The sequence below is a fragment of the Callospermophilus lateralis genome, chromosome 5 (genome assembly GCF_048772815.1).
Source record: "Callospermophilus lateralis isolate mCalLat2 chromosome 5, mCalLat2.hap1, whole genome shotgun sequence".
NCBI lineage: Eukaryota > Metazoa > Chordata > Mammalia > Rodentia > Sciuridae > Callospermophilus > Callospermophilus lateralis.
The window spans coordinates 53,734,627-53,751,255 of record NC_135309.1 but is presented as its reverse complement, the minus strand read 5'-3'; positions in this window follow the sequence as shown (position 1 = coordinate 53,751,255).

Here is a 16,629-nt window from a genome sequence, read left to right as displayed (position 1 = left end):
GGGTTAGGCCCCAAATTCCTTAATAAGACTCCTATAGTGCCTTAAAAACCAAGAATTAATAAATGGGATGGAATGAAGCTAAAAAGTTCTTCTCAGCAAAAGAAACAATCTGTGAGGTGAACACAGAGCCTACATCCTGGGAGCAAATTTTTACTCCTCACACATCATATAGAGCATTAATCTCTGTAGTATATAAAGAACTCAAAAAGCTAAGTACCAAAAAGAAAAAAAGAAAGATAACCCAATCAATCAAAAAATGGGCCAAGGACAAGGACCTGAACAGACACTTCTCAGAAGAGGATATACAATCAATCAACAAATATATGAAAAAAAAATGCTCATCATCTAGAAATCAGAAAAATGCAAATCTAAACTATTCTAAGATATCATCTCACTCCAGTCAGAATGGCAGCTATTATGAAGACAAACAACAACAAGTTTTGGTGAGAATGTGGGGAAAATGGTACATTCATACATTGCTGGTGGGACTGCAAATTGGTGTAGTCAATATGGAAAGCAGTATGGAGATTCCTTGGAAAACATGGAATGGAACCACCATTTGACCCAGCTATCTCTGTCCTCCATTTATACCCCAAAGACTTAAAAACAGCATACAATAGGGACACAGCCACATCAATATTTATAGCAGCACAATTCACAATACCTAAACTGTGAAGCCAACCTAGATGCCCTTCAGTGGATGAATGGATTTTTAAAAAGTGGCATATATACAAAATGGAATTTTACTCAGCAATAAAGTGAATAAAATCATGGAATTTGTAGGTAAATGGATGGCGTTGGAGAAGATAATGCTAAGTGAAGTTAGCCAATCCCCCAAAACAAATACTGAATGTTTTCTCTGATATAAGGAGGCTGACTCATAGTGGTGTAGGGAGGGGGATCATGGGAGGAATAGATGAATTCTAGACAGGACAGAGGGGTGGGAGGCAAAAGGAGGGGGCAGGGGATTAGCAAGGATTGTAGAATGTGATAGACAACATTATCCAAAGTACATGTATGAAGACATGAATTGGTGTCAACATACTTTATATACAACCATACATATGAAAAATTGTGCAATATACATGTAATAAGAATTTTAATACATTCTGCTGTCATTTATTTATTTTATTTATTTTTTAAAAAATGTCTTCTCTACCCCTCCACCCCTTTTTAGATTCCAAATTGACAAAATTACCTTGAAGAATACTTTCTAAGATCAGTGGAGAAAATGAAGCGGATTGAGGGGGGAGGAAGGAGATATGGGATAAAGGAAAAACAGTATAATGAATCTGACTCAACCAACCTCTGTACTTATATGAATATACCAGGGTTAATCTCACCATCATGTATGTCTGTAAGGCATTAATTTACAAAAAGAGCTAAGTAATCGGCAGAAAGATCAGTAGAGTTGAGGAAGAGAATAAGAAGAGGAAAGAAGGGAGGGAAAGAGGAAGTACTGGGAACTGAATTAGAGCAAATTATACTCATACCTGTATAATTATGTCAAAATGATTCCCAATGTTACATATAACTAAAAAAAATCAATAAAAATAATACTTTCTAGAAATATTTTTATAGAGCTTACATGCGAACAAATGAACCAGTAAATTAGTCAAGAGCACTTACAACTTCTCATAATTAAGTGTAAATTTCAATTACACAATATATTTCCATACAATATGTATAGTATTTGTTTATTCAACTTATATGCAGTTCAGTAGTATTTCCTTATCATGGGATAATACTAAACATTTTATATGCATTAATTCACTAGCAAATTCTTATACAAATTCTAGATACATTCATCTTGTATGATGTGATAGTTTTGTGATCTAGGGCTAAAAACTAGGTTCTACCCCTAAATCCTTCTAAGAGTCTAGATAAGATAGTTTGGAAACTCAGTTTTATCATCATAAAATTAAAATTAAAAATGGGACAGATGTTAATTTCCACCTACTGGAGTTAATTATGAAAGAAAGAAATTGAGAACATAGATAAAAATTTGCAGTATTCATGCATCTTATTTCCATAAAAAAGACAGGGTTATTGAATAAACATAATTGCTTTCTAGATAATTCTGTAGAAGCACTGAACAAGCTCCCTGAGAATTGATTACTATAAAAGTCACCAAACCCAGTTAGAGCCTAGACAGAAGCTATCATCCATCCAGTGCTCAATTCCTCACAGAAAAGGAGGTCATTGTAGCAGATTTGCTAAGGAATAAAATCAGAATCAAAGTGACTGTTTTGCTCTCTTCTTTCTGATATTAAGAATGCCAGCAATTGTTATGTTTTTTTAGCCAAAATTTCTAATATTTAATTATTTTAGGAAAAAAAGTGTAAAAAGAATAAAATTTAGCTGCTAAAGAAACCAGTCGAGAAAGTTACCAGATAATTTTTAAGCACATCAAATGAAGACATTTACTTCTTCACTGGAAAAAGTGGGGGTTTGAGCTAGAAAAAATGTAGGTGTTTATGAGGCTCACTTGATCCTCACTAATGGGGTCCAGGGGACAGATTTTTTTTTTTTGCATGTTTATTTTAATATTTTTTCCTCTCCTGAAAAAAGCTCTGCTTTCAGAATGTGTTTTATGAAGGAAGGCTAAGCAGAAATTCTATTCATGCTAGGGACTGTGAATTTATTTCAGGAAAGCCAAAAGCATTTTTGAAAATCCCTTCTTCCTAAATCCCTTTCGTCTGCCCCTCCTTTTAATCTCCTTTTTATTCACTTCTGTGCTCTTTAGTGAAACAGTTGCAGCCAGATTAGAATGTACTGTGAGATAAATGACTGATATTTATTCCTCTTTTTGGCAAAACTTCTTTGTGCAACTGCTTAAACCCTACTGAATCTGATGTTAACATGTACATATTCAACTGAGTTCTATAGGAAATAAGGAAGGCGCACTAGAAGAGTGGTGTAATTTTTTTAAATGTTGGAATTAGAGTACCTTCAATCAGAACAAAATTAATATGCTAACATTTCTCCCTCCTCATTATTTAAACATTTATGCCAGATCTCATCCATTTTGTCTTTCAATTTACTACATGAAACAAGTGATATCCTCTCATATTTTCCAACCATTAAATGCATTAGGCAAGCAATCAAATGTTGCTCTTGCTTTGTGAATGATATTTCTTTCTTCCTCGGGTTTTTAAATAAATGTCAGTAAAACATGTGAGCCAGTAAGGTGGACTTCAGGGTTGTAATTTCATTAACTTAAGGAAATCAGTTTAGCTAGTATGCTCTCTCCAGGCATAGGCAGAGTTATAAGTCAAATACAGTTTGGTCACCCACTACTAACCTCATGAATAAAGTTAGGCTATGGTCTAAAAAATAAATCAGGATTTTTTTCTGTGTTATTGGGGTCTTTGAAGCTACTAGACTTGGAAAAACACCTAATTATCTATGCCAGAGATTATCTCTAGTGTTCATTTCCTTTGAAAAGTATTGTATTGAAAAGAAACTATAATGAAAGCAAAATAAAATATATTCTACTTTAATTTTATTTTTCTTCTTTTAAGATGTGTTTTTTAAGCATAGGTGACTGAACAATGTAAACTTACAAATAGGAAAAGAGTTTGCTTCAGTGACAATAGTGGTCTTTCTGGAAAGCCTTTATAGTTTGAAACATGAATAGAATGTAGTAAGATGGTTTTGTTTTACTCCAGAAGCCTAAAATATGACACAAGTTTAATTAATATGTATCCAGGGTACTTGTTACTAAACCTGAGTGAGCTAATTCTCTAAAATCCATCCTTCAGTGTTGTCACCATTGGAATGGAGAAAATGCATCTGTAAGTGTAAGCCCACATTGCCTTAAGAAAGCAGGTTAATAGATAAGTAACAAAGCAGACTTTATTGCCATTAAACATGAAATTAATCAGAGGTTTGAGTTTCCTAGCATTTACCAGGATATTTCTCCCACAACATATTTCTTTCATTACAAAAGAAGTAAACTACATCAGGAGGATGAGATAGGAAGATCATGAGTTCAAAGCCAGCCTCAGCAACTACAAGGCGCTAAGCAACTCAGTGAGACCCTGTCTCTAAGTAAAATACAAAACAGGGCTGGACAGGTGGTTCAGCGGTTAAGTGCCCCTGAGTTCAATCCCCTGTTCCAAAAAAAAGAAAGAAAGAAAAAAAGAAAGAGAGAGAGAGAGAGAGGGAGGGAGGGAGGGAGGGAGGGAAGGAAGGAAGGAAGGAAGGAAGGAAGGAAGGAAGGAAGGAAGAAAGAAAAACAAAAACTGCTACAATTCCATGTTCAGAATTAAATAATCTCAATAATAGTGAAAGCAAAAGTAGTCTCAGTGTTAGGATCTCAATGCACTTCTTATTCTAATACATTATACTTTAATAGCTCCTCTTTAATTCCATGAGTAATGTGCAACAAACAACACTTATGATTTTCACACTTCAATTTTTCATTATCAATGAACTTCTTACTTCAATAGAGCAACATAATTCAGTGGCTTCTGAATATGGATTTAGAGAAATATAAGCTTCATAAGGCCCTGTGATATAGAACAAAATAATTCACAAGATCTGTTTTTCATGTTTTTTTGCCCTAATCACGTAGCTGGTCTAAATATTGAACTATCAGATTCTCATATGTTTAAGAGATTGCAGGTACTGCACAAAGAAGTGCTGTACAATAAATTGTAAATGATAAAACTAATAAAAATAGGAAGCAGAGGGCATGAAGGAAGAAGCAGGAGATGAACATATTCACATTAAATTCAAGTCTTGCCAGATAGCATAAAGTAGCTAAATAATATCAAACATGAAGCCAATAACAAATTATGTTTCAATTATATACCAAAACAAAATATAATACTATTTAATATTGTATTGTTTTAAAATAAATGTTAAATATTGCAGTGATAAGCTCTTTAATCTTTTAAAATATGTTTTTAAAAAGCTGTAGTTGTAGATGGACACGATATCTTTGTTTCTTTATTTTTATGTGGTGCTGAGAATTAAACCCAGTGCTTCACACAGGCCAGGCTCTTTTATCTTATTGATAAATGTTGATAAGCAGTGCCCAACATAGAGCAGACACTCAGTAAAAATATTGAATGAATATGTTGAATAATAATAATTGATTTCTTGTGTTTCTTTAAAGTAAAGGTGTTTAACTTGACTAGACTTAAAAGATTATTTAAACCAAGTCCTTCATTTTAGTAGATAAAGAAACACAGTCCCTAAGAGGTGGGAAACTCTCCTAATACCATGGCTCAGGCAATGTTATTTCTTATTCCTTTCCAGTAAAACGCATGATAAATATCCTCAAAGGCCAATTTTCTGATAATCTAAAACTACCCAGGCTAAGCAATTGTCTATTAAGTAAATTTTGGATAGAAATCTGTATTCAATACCCAATAAAACAGAATACACAAGAATACACAGGTAATAATAAAACTAACTCTCTCTCTCTCACTCTCAACTAGGTTTGAATCCAGAGCTACATTTCCAGCCCATTTTATGTTTCATTTTGAGACAGGATCTCACTAAGTTGCTAGGCCAGCTTTGAACTTGTGATCCTCCTACTTTAGCCTCCAGAATATCTGGGAATACACACATGTGCCAACATGCCCAACTGAACCTATGTTGCAATGCTGCTATCGCATATGCCTCTCATGACTAATACTAAGAACTTAAAAGATAGAGTAATGCTTTTTAAACATTGATGTAAATGTATTTTAGAATTCACTATAATTTTGATCCTAGTTTGAATATTTTAATATAAGATATCTTTAAAACATTAGTATTGAGCCAGGCACAGTGGTGCATGCCTGTAATCCCAGCAGCTTGGGAGGCTGAGGCAGGAGAATTGTGAGTTCAAAGCCAGCCTCAGCAACTGCCAGGCACTAAGCAACTCAGTGAGACCCTGTCTCTAAATAAAATACAAAATAGGGATGAGGATGTGGCTCAGTGCCCCTGAATTTAACTCCTGGTATCCACCACCCACTGCGAAGAAAACGTTCGTAGTGAAGTACAAGTGCAAATGTCTATGAGGAATTAAAACTATCCCTCTCATCTCTACATTTTGAAGTAAATTATTTTGAAACAGCAAAACTGAGTTAAGTAAACTTCTATAATAAAATAGAGAATCACAAATCAACTATTTTCAAATCTTATTTATTTTTACACTTAGTAAATAGTATTTTAGATAGCTAAAAAGCAAATTATAATTTTTAGAGCTGATAGTAATTTTTTTTTCATTTCTTTCCTTCCATGACTTTATGAACTCTGTTTCAAGCCTGACGAATAAAACCTATGTTTCTCTATAATGTCCAATACTGGGCTAAATCTTGAATTTGAATAGTCTTAGCAATCCAATAATGAAAGCATTTATTGAAAATGTACATGTGTGCCATGAGATGCTCAATGTACTTGGTAAACAAAGGTGAATAAATATTCAAGTATAAAATGATTTCTGAGAAGGAATATGACAATAATTAATTCTGCCTGGTGAAATTAGAAAAGACTGCAAAGCCCAGCTTCCTTCAGAAGGATGAATAAAATTGTAACACAGGGAAAATAATTCAAGCAAAGCAGAAACAGAGTAAGGAAAACACAAAATCTACATAGAGCAAGATGCAGCTAGAGCTCAGCCTCCAGAGAGCAGCAATAGTGGGAGAAAAGTAGGTTGAAATTGCAAATATAAGATTCTGATTACCCTGCTAGTCAGGACATCACCATGTAGGGAATGGAGAGACAGACTGTCAGTATTGTTTCATTAGCTGAAAAGTAATCTGGTGAGATTTAAAATTTAGAAAGATGTCTCTGCAGGATTGTGAAAAATGAAATCCAAAAGGGCAGACTGGGGGGTAGCAGTTAAAAGACTACTAATGTGCTATTTCATCTAAAAGAGAATAAAATTTTGAATTGAGAATTGCAGCAGGAACTTGAGCAATCTGTAGGGCAAGAATGGACAAAACATGAAAAATATCAGGGCTGGAGTTGTAGCTTAATGATAGAACGCTTGCCTGGCACATGTGAGACACTGGATTGAATTCTTAGTACCACATATAAATAAGTAAATAAAATAAAGGTCCATCAACAACTAAAAAATATTTTTAAAAAACATGAAAAATAATTGCAGTGGAAAGTGAGGGTGTGAGAGGGATTTTCTGCTATAGTTTCTGGTTTGATGACTGTGATGGATAGTAATGACAACTTTTTGAAGTAAAAGAGAAGACATGGAGGAGATATAGGGTAAATACATGTTAACTGTATAGAATATTATGTTACAAACCTAAAAAACATGTATCACAAAGAATATTTATTTATTAAGTACAAACTATAGAAATGATGGTAAAAATGGGAAATTTGACCTACTAAATCACAAGCTGTTTAAGAGGAACTCTACTTGTCAATATTATTTCTCTTAGTAAAAGAGGATTTATTTGGGAATCATTTGTCTTCATTTTAGGTAGTGTCTGCCTTACTGAGTAAAGTTGGAGACTATTCAGGGAATTGATGCCTAAAAAAAGCAACTTGGCTCATTGAAGGGAAGATAACACTTGACTAATGCACTAGAACTACTTGAGGTTGTTCATAAATTTGGTGGCTGGCCTTGTGAGGTCATAAATATTTTACAACATCTGATCAAACAATCTGATCAAATATCTGATCTAAACCCTTGTAATTATACATATTTACACATGTACAATACTCTGCTTGTGATTTCAAGATGAACATCTATGGACATCTTTGTGTTGCATGGCCCTCAAGCTGTAGGTTTACAGGTAGACAAATTTAGTTATAAAAATAAATAGACTTAGAGATTATAGGGAATTTTTCCCTTCCAAGTATACTCATAGAAATAATAATCTTACAATTCATCAATAATTGATATTTGGACTACATAATCTTTTTAGAGGTAAAAGGGCCTTTTTAGAGGAGATGGGCCTGTGAACTGGAATTGTGGAAGGGTTCGAAGAATGCCTAGCCTTTATTCACTAGATGCTGTTAGCAGCCCCCTTGCAACAAACACAAATATCTGAAAACATTGTCAAATATTTTCTTGGAGTCAAAATTACCCCATTAGAGAATCATTGAAATAGGTAAATAGGTAATTATTTTTATGTTTATAAAACTCTCATAGAAAAAAAAAAAGTTATGGGAATTTTTTTTAAACAACAGAATCAGTTAGTTAACAGCTAAGACCACAGTTAGGTGTTCTATTTTTAGGACAACTCATCTTTTCCATATCCACTATACTTTTATGGGGCTAAAAAATATGCCCTTTCCATAGCTGGCTGAGAATCACACAATTTAATCCTTAAATAAGAGCAGCTATTTTTTAAAAAATGCTTATTTTTCTCTGATTCTTTTAAAATTAACCTCTTCTCTTTTTTAAATTTTATTTTTTAGTTGTTGATGGACCCTTATTTTATTTATTTATTTGTATGTCATGCTGAGAATCAAACCCAGTGCTTCACACATGCCAGGCAAGAACTTTACCACTGATCCACAACTCCAACCCTAACTTCTTCTTTCAGACATCAAACTTTCAGTCTTAAGTAATAGAGAAATAGATATGTCTTTTTTAAATTATTTTTATTTGTTAATTTTAGCACTAAGAAATACATCAACTCAATCAGGTATGAGGGCACATGCTTATATTCCTACCAACTCAGAATCAAGCAGAAAGATTGATAGCAAGTTCAAGGCCAGCTTTGGCAGTTTATTGAGAACCTGTCTCAAAATAAAAGAAAAAGGGATGGGGATGTAGTTTAGTGGTAGAGTGCCCCTACATTCAATTCCTAGTACCAAAAAGGAAGAAAAAGAGGTGCATGGTGGCAGGAAAGAACAAAAAATAAAAATAAATAAAATTTTAAAAATGAAGAAAAATATATAAACTCAAAAATAAGTGAAATATTACAAAAGCTACCAGTTGAAAATACTACCATTTGTGGTTTGAGTAAGTCTGTTCTTATGGAAAATGTTAATTTAGCTCATTCTCTAACAGGAAATCTGCAGGCACTGAGATATATTGGCACTATGTGTATGTATGTGTGTGTGTATATATATATATATATGTGTGTGTGTGTGTGTGTGTGTGTGTGTATACCTGTTAATACCCACATGTATAGATGCTTACAATTCAATATAAAGGCTGTTCTGCTCTGTCATTTCTCTATATCCCCTTGCTCCATATACAATGACTTATTTTTTTCTTGGTTATCATTCACATTTCTTCTTCTTTCTTTCTTTTTTCCCCATATACTAGACATTGGTGTTTGCTCCAGTATTTATTGCCCGGTCTCCTAATTATATTACCCACTGTTGTTCTGGAGGGAATATTTTCCTAAACTCAGCCCAGGTGTTATAGGTAATCTGGAAGACAGACAGCACTTTTTGAAAATAGTAAACCTGATTTTTAGCTAAATAGCTGACCATGCAAAGTAAATGATATCTTAAAGTTAAATATGGCCATGTGGCAACGTTGAAAAAGAATGGAAACATTTTGTAAAGAAAATTGGCTAAGAACCTGGATCAAAATTTTCTTCCTTTCCCCCAGTCTGCTGCCTGAATGTAAATTTGATGCCTGGAGCTGTGGCTACCATGTCAGTCAGTTAGTGTGATACTACTATGTTAGGTATGACCAAGGGGAAAATTTCAGGAAAGTGCAGTCCTTGAGGCCTTTGCAAACCAGATCTACCATATGAGTCCTGACACATAACAAGATTTATATATAATGATTAAACAGTATCTTCCCTTTTTCCACTCACTGTAATCTGGGGGCTCCATTATTCATACATGGGAACTTAATTTTAACTGATATTGGTAAGAATCCACCCTCTACCTAGGATGTAGCCTGTGGTTGAAGTCCAAGCCACCCATGTGATGATCACACTCCTTTATTTCATAGGTTGGCATTCATTATACCAATATCTTATATACAATAGCATATACTTACCACTACATCAAGACTCTTTCCTGCTCTGCCAAAAAAAGAAAAAAGAAAAAAAGAAAAAGAAAAGAAATCAGGCAATCAAGTATCAAGATGCTGTAATTCTAAAATCAAAAATCTCTTTGACATCGTGTATTAATTATGAAAGTCCGCTTAAGTCTTAGACAAGGGGATTCAAACCAAAATAAATGTACTTATAGGGATCACAAAATATGCTCTGTTGTGGTAATTTGAGGATGAGCTTTTAGAGAATTAAATAAGAAATATTCCATTAACAATTAAGTTTGTTGGGCTGGGGCTGGGGCTCAGTGGTAGTGCACTTGCCTGGCATGTATGAGGCACTGGCTTGGGTTCAATTTTCAGCATTGCATATAAATAAATAAAATAAAGATCTATCAACAACTAAAAAAAATTTTAAAAAATATTAAGTTTGTGCATACTTCATATGTATTTATTTTTCCCCTAGTGAAGAGGCTTCAAACAGTAACATTGAGATAATTATGGTTTAAAGTAAACAAGTTAGAGTACCTATACATTTCATTGAATTATTTTATGGTGAAGCACTTTCTCCATATTGCCTATTTATAGTATGATACATTCTGAGAAATACTATATTAAGGCACACATAAAAAAACTGAGTTAGAATGGGGTCAATTTTACTGAATATATATCAAATATTACACTAAAACCTATTCCATATTCTATTTAAAATACTTTTAAGAGTAATGATGCTAACTTTTAAATGCAGATAAGACAAAGAAGTAATCAGACTCATTTATTCAACATATTCAAAATTGTGTCATAAAAAATCATCATCATGAACATACTGATAAATAATAAGTTTTAGGTCATTTTTAAAGTACATAACTAGAAGTTAGACAATATGCATATATTTATTGTGATAACAGATGAAGATATTAGCTCACTTTCAATTCCTACCACCTCTACTAGATTCAAAATAAATTGGAACTCATTTAAAAATAAATTGTGTTGTGCACATATGATGTTATAGGATGCGTATAGATAGTAAAATAGGTACTATAGGAAAACATAACAACATAACTATTATCTCACATATTTACACAAAATTTGTGATAATAGCATTAGAAATCTATTTACTGAACTAAAATTCCTTATGCAATATATGATTTATTAATTTTAGTCTTCATGTACATTAGGTCTCTAAACTCTTTCACCTTAAATATCAACTAATTTGTATTCATTGGCTAACAGCTCCTCAATTTTTCTTCCTCTTCCCCCACCAGTGATAATCACAGTTTCATTGTCTTTGTGTGCATTACACACACACACACACACACACACACACACACACACACACACATACATATATATATACACATATGTATACATAATTCAGCCTTAAATAAAATGAAACACATTTTTCTTAAGATCCAGTGTGACCTTGAAGTCTGAAGATTATAGTCTTTAGTTTATTTTTACGTTCTGCTTATTCATTGAAACTCCAATCATGCTTCACTTTACCTCCTTTGACTCTTTTACACATATATCAATTTCCATACAGCCATTTTGTATCTTTATTGCTTTGTCTTTCTTTTATGTGATTTCCTCAAGCCTATAAAAGTGTCTCTGGTTAGATTTTCTATCATTTTTATGATATTTTTATAACACTTTTATCTTATCACATCAATCTCATTTAAAAGAGAGACCATTTTTTGTAATGTCTTTAAGACTTATTTTTTTTGTCTGAATTCTTGCCGCCCTATACACAAACAGGTAATTCTGTCATGTTTTTTATGCATCTTTTCTTCTTTAGTAGGTTGTGTGTCCCCTTGCTTATGTTTGTGTTTTAAATGACAACATAAATACTGTCAAACATGCTTACAGTGAGTGTCTTCTTGCTAAGTCAGCTATTTCCTTCCACCTCTGTCCCCACACCTCCATATGTCAGTCGTTAAGCAATGGTGACTTTGTGTGTTTCATTGAAAATCCCCTTGAGATCCATGTACTTTGAAATGCCAAATGTCCTCCATTGACTGGCATTAAGTAGTTGTGTGAATTTCAAAAAAGAGAAATAGGAAAAGAGAGCAAAGAGGAGAAGGAGAAAAGAAAGGAAGGAAGGAAGACAGGGAAGAAGGAAGAAGGAGGGAGGGAGGGAAAGGGAGAGAGGGAGGAAGAAGAAAGAAAGGGAAAGGAAACATAAAAAGGTTTTGTTTGAGTATAGTAAGCAGTGTTTTGCTTTTGGATAACTGGGAAGAAGGAGAGCTGAGTTTCAGTGAATAAAGTTGGGTAAAATTGTCGGTGTCTTTGAATTTTCTCCATAGGGAAATGGTTAGGGCATAATGGAAAGCATAGTTTAGAGACTCTAATGAATGTAAGGCTAACCTCACTTCTTACAGAGCCCTTGCTAATTCTTCGGGATTTCAATCTAGTACCTTGTCATCAGAGCTTGAACTGTGACTTTTCAATTGTACATTCAGAAGCATATATTGAAGTTCATACAGAAGAATCCCATGATATCTTCAAGGTAGTTTTGTTCTTGTATACAATAATGTGAGTTCAATTCCATTATTTCCTTAGCTTTACAGCAATATTTAAACAAGTTAAGTCTACCCATCAACACCATAGTTGTAGACAATATCTGAGGAGGGAAAGAAATTGGTTGAAACTTTTCTTTGATTACTTCCTTACTCCTAAATTAAATTTGCCATATGTGTCCCTTTCTAATATTTTTGAGCTTCATATAAATACTAAGAAAGCAAATTATAAGAAATGTAACCCACAATAATTCCGACTGCAACCATTTCATTTCTTCAGAATACTTTTGAAAAGCTTTTTTATTCTGGTGATATCCTGTTCATAAATGCAGGTGAATAGGGTGAAAAAAATTATACTTTTCTTCATACATTTAGACAAGTATTATGAGTTCTTGAGGATAAGATTTTCACTTCAGTTTCTCCCCATGTTCAATTAGAGACAAAGCCATTTTTTTTTCTATTACCTAATAATAGATTTTTCCTAAGGAGTGAACAGAGAAGAAAACAGTGCCTAAAATACCATAGAGGAATTATAACATTAGGAAAGTTCAAATGATTAAAATGAATAATAACAGATATTAAGAAAAGGACTAACAAATTATAATATCTAGAACTAATTCTTTATAACATTTTCCAGAATTATTTTGTGTGATCTTACTATTCTATAAAGATAATCTTAACTCATTGGATACAAAAATATGGGGACACTAACTATATTAATATTGAGTGGACACCACTTATTGTATGATTTCATGTATATGATATAATCAAACAAGAGAAATCTATGAAGACCAAAAGTAAATTACTGCATGATTCAGGTTGGGAGTAAGGGGATGGAAATGGACTTTTAATGGGCATTACAATTTATATCTGGAATGGTCCCCAAAGTGTCATAAGTTCCAAATTTAGAAATGTTCGGAGGTGGGGAGCTTTGGGGAAATTATTGAATTCTGAAGGCACTAATCTCATCAGTAGATTAATCCATTGATACATTTATAATCCAAATTAACTATTGGGAGGATATGAAAACTATAGGAGATGGAACCTAATTGGGGGGATGTGTCTTTAGGGGAGTGCCCTTGTGGAATATATCTATCTTGTCCCAGCCCCTTCCCTCTCTCTGCTTCCAGGCTGCCCTGAGCTGACCAGCTTTCCTCTACTGCACCTTTCCACCATGGCACTCTCACCACCCTATAGGCCCAAGGCAATGGAGATGGCTGACCATGGACTGAAAGCTCTAAAACTGTGGGCCAAAATGATGTTTTCCTCCTTTTAAGTTGTTTTTTCTCAAGCATTTGTCGTCTTAGCAATGAAAAGCTAAGACAACAGGTATGGGATTTCTCTTTGGGGTGATAGAATGTTCTAAAATTAGATTGTGGTTATGGTTGCATAATTGGGAGAACATAAAGAACTGATTCTGTACTTTCAAGTGGTGAATTTTGTGATATATGAATTATGTATGAATAAAGTTTTTTTTTAATTAGGGAGGCAGCCAGGCCTGAAATCCCAGCTCTTTGGGAAACTGAGGCCAGAAGATCTCAAGTTCAAGACCAGCCTCAGCAAGTAAGTAAGGCCCTCAACAACTTAGCAAGACCCTGTCTCAAAAAATAAATAAGCCAATGATGTAGCTTAGTAATAAAGCACCCCTGGGTTGAATCATCAGTACAAAAAAAAATAATAATAAAAAGTGGGTAGCAAGAATTCTGCCACTCTATATTGCAAATGTTTTTTAATGCAAAAAGTGTATTTGGAAGAGGTAATACAAATGGAATCAAGCTATGTTACAATGAAAATTTCATTTCAAGTCTATAGTAAAGTTTGCCATATTTACTCTTGCATGTGTGTGTGTGTGTGTGTGTGTGTGTGTGTGTGGTGTTGGGCACTGAACCCAGGGCCTTGTGCATGTGAGACAAGCCCTCTTTCAATTTAGCTATATTCCCAGTCCTCTTGCATTTTTTTTGAATAGTTACTTTTTGATGACTAATTCCATCTTGTAATATCTTAACATTTTTGGCTGTTTTCAAATTTTCATTGGGATTTGGCTATAGTGAAATAGTACTTTTCACTTTGTGAAATAAAAGCAATTTCTGCTTGTTCAGGGAAGTAAGATTACTGAATTTAGAACTCTGATGACAAACAAATCTGCAAACTGGAGTATGTCCTGGGAGGTGTGCATAATGCTACATTTGTAACCCTTTTCCTTAAGTCATTTCTGATATTGCATTGTCTCAAAGACAGAATTTGCAGATAAAGTTGATTGTAAAGAACCATGAGGTCTGTGAAATGCACCATTATATTGGAGAGTATAATCAGCAGGGAACTTTGTGAAGGTCTGAAATTTTTGACCTGGACATAAGCAAACATGTTTTCTACCCTCATGATGTCATGTGGCATCAGCAAGTCCACCAAGTCTCCTAAGATCCTGCAGTCTGGACAGAGATGTGTTATCTAAGGACTAGAGTCCCTGCAGTATAGCCCAAATAAGTGAAAGATAGCTAAATCTTCAAAGTAGACTTATTTCCTCAAATTTTCAATAAACATCCATTATATAATCAGTTCTAAAATTAGCAGCTTAAAATTTTGTGGAGCGGAAAAAATTTTTTGAGCTATTTAAAGGATTACAATCTCTATGATATAAGTGAAATGAAAGATCAATGTGAGATAATTAGCTTAAAGAAGAATTTATGAAAAAAGAGGGACTGAGTTGATTTTAAAAGTGGTTTAAAATAAAATTCATGACTTGGATAATGAAAATGTAGTCAACAAAGAGAGAAGACATTTTCAATGCATATGTCATGCAAATTGTCATTTAGAATACATTAAAACTTTCATGTATCAGTGAAATAAACAGATGCACAGTTCACAAAGGAGGAAATTCAAATGACTAATAGGCATGATTTTTATAATGTTCAATATCCTTAAGCAGCAGAAAAATATTAATTAACATTATATGGAATAAGACAGTTTTTAGAATACATTTTTTAAAAAGATGAAGAAGCTTTGGAAGAATGCAATGCATGAAAATACATACTGCTGGTGTGAGTCTAAATTTATATAAATATAAATTTGGAAAACCTTAAAGTATATTCTCAGTATGAACATATAGACATACAAAATACATCTAGTTAATTTTTAGGTATAGATGTAATAAATAGACTTAGAGAGTACAAGTATTAAAACATTTATGGCATCATTGTTCATAATAGCTCTTAAATGCACATTCCAATTTTAACTATGCCTATCAACACTAGAATGGATTAATAAATAGTAGTATAATTCCATAATAGAATAACAATCAGAAAAAAAAAACATATGCAACTATATGGGTGAAGCTGCCAAACGTAAGGTCAGTTGAAAGAAGTTAGTAATGATCGATTATGTACTTAACATCTCACTGATCTAAAGTAAAAAATGAACAAGACTAATCTGTGTTTTCAGAAATCAAGAGAGTAGTTACCTTGAATGTGAGAGATAGTGACTTTAAAGAAGCATATGGAGGGCTGGGGATGTGACTCAAGTGGTAACATGCTCACCTGGCATGCGTGCAGTGCTGGGTTAGATCCTCAGCACCACATAAAAATAAAATAAAGATGTTGTGTCCACCGAAAACTAAAAAATAAATATTAAAAAATTCTCTCTCTCTCTCTCTCTCTCTCTCTCTCTCTCTCTCTCTCTAAAAAAAAAGAAGAAGAAGCATATGGAGTTTTGTAAGTGCTGGCAATTATTTATTTCTGGATCTCAGTGCTAGTTATACAGTGTGTTTGCAGAAAACTCATTGAGCCATAAACAGATAGGTGGACATTAATGTATGCATACTAAAATTCAATAAATATTTTTAAAATGTGTAAAAGTTGGAGGTTCATAAAAAATAAAGGAATTAATTTCATATTTGGAGATCACATTTTACAGCTAAATGTTTTCTAAAAAAATGATTTCTTCAGTAAAAATAAAGATGAAAGTCAGAACTTTAAGAACTCTAAAAAATTTCCCTGGACTTGGATATTTTTCAGAGTTTGTATAATGCAATCTGCTTAGCCTGATCTATCCTAAACAGCTTTTCACCACTATGACAGTCCAAAATCAACAACTCTTATTTATATATGTACATTCTTTCTAGAGGTCGTTTCAATTTTTAAAGACAGACAAAGATGTGTTCAATTTCATTTAAGTCTATTTGATTATATTTTC